Genomic DNA, 1,632 nt, shown 5'->3' with positions numbered 1-1,632 from the left:
TCCTCCCCTTTCCTCTCCACCTCTCTCTCTCTCTAATCTCACAGACAGAGGCCTATAACTGCCTTAACTACAACCTTCTACCCTATCTTTCTATCCTGTGCAATCTCCTTCCACCTTGGTGTATCTTTACCTATTCCTTCCAGATCAGTTTTTCTATTACCTTGCCATGGTTTCCTTAGCCCAAGGTCTCATAACCTCCACCTCAGCTTCCAAATTCTGCTTCACATACCTTCTCTCACCAGTTTTTGGGACATGTTCTGCCCATTTCATTCTCTGCACTCTTATCTTGCTCAGGACATCAGGTCTTTTGTAAAAGGTCTGCAAACTCTTGCTTATGTCTTCTCCTCCATACTCAGTTTTCTTGTGCTGCACCAAATATTTTTCTTAGCACATTGTTTTCAAACACATGTAGCCTTTTGCCATTTGCCTTTGTCAGTGTACAGGATTCAAATCCTTAAAAAGGGACAGGTTGAATAATTGGTTGAACAATTACACTATAAAGCTGGATTTTAAGGTTTCTTGAAATTTTCCTTGATGCCTTTATTTTATCCAGGCTGAACAGGCATGTATTAGACTGTAAATTCTTGCCTTGATTTTTTCAGTTATTTGATTGTTCTCAGTGTTTCTTGTTCCTACATATTTAAATTTTTCTACCTTTTCCACACTGTCATTCCTTATGCTTATCTTCCTGTGATCCTGAAATTTATTTCTGGATGTGATCATGTATTTATCTTGATTGTGTAGTCTTACCGACATTGACAGCAAGCCCAGCTTCTTTGGCAGTACCCTGCCTGCTAATTCTTCATGTAAACTTTAAATCCAGCATCCGTCTCACGCTTGCACAGAAAGCTGTAATGTCAGTTCCACCTGCCATTGAAGAGAACACATTGCTTATATTTGAAAACATATTTCCCAGTTGACTCATAGGAAAAAGTCATGTCTGATATCCAAAATTTTAGGTTTCTGAGCAAAAAGAACATAGTTTAAAGGCAGTGCATTTGGTCTCAGTCACAGAGACAATGTTTGCTATGGATGAATTAGCAACCCTCAGTTATAGTGTAAGGCAATGGTTGAAGCTGTCAGACTCCCATTCATGTGCTACACAATAGGCCTTTAGCCTGGAATACGTCAGTTTACAGGTCCCAAGAGAGACTTGTGGAGTCTATTACTTTGATGAAGTGGTATTTAAAATTGCATTAGCGAGCAATTGTTTAGCACTCACAGATGTTGCCCCTGTGGAGTGTTTAATACAAGGTAAAGCCCTAGAAGGTCCTGGCCATAACCTCATGTCATCTCAGGCCATACCATATTCCATTAAATCAGTAGGGGATGACCTTACATGGAGATTTTTTCTGCCACTCTGTGCTTTTGCACAACAGTGCATTTTGTAATGAAAAGAAATGAGTGAACTTTAGGCAGATGGGGAAAGACAAAAGGAACCTGAAAACACAAGAAATCTTTGCCTGTAGAAATGATTAAAATGGCCTAATACTGCCATCTGCTGTATTCGTGGCATTTAACTAGTTTCTCCTCCAGTATTACCTTTGGATGAGTCAGTAAGAGGCAAGTAATAAAAAAAATTAGCACCACAAAGGTTATCTCCAAAGCCGGGGGGGGGGGGGGGGGGGGGGG

The sequence above is a fragment of the Gavialis gangeticus genome, unplaced genomic scaffold (genome assembly GCF_001723915.1).
Source record: "Gavialis gangeticus isolate Ggan-Ray unplaced genomic scaffold, GavGan_comp1, whole genome shotgun sequence".
NCBI lineage: Eukaryota > Metazoa > Chordata > Crocodylia > Gavialidae > Gavialis > Gavialis gangeticus.
This window is presented reverse-complemented; position numbering follows the sequence as displayed.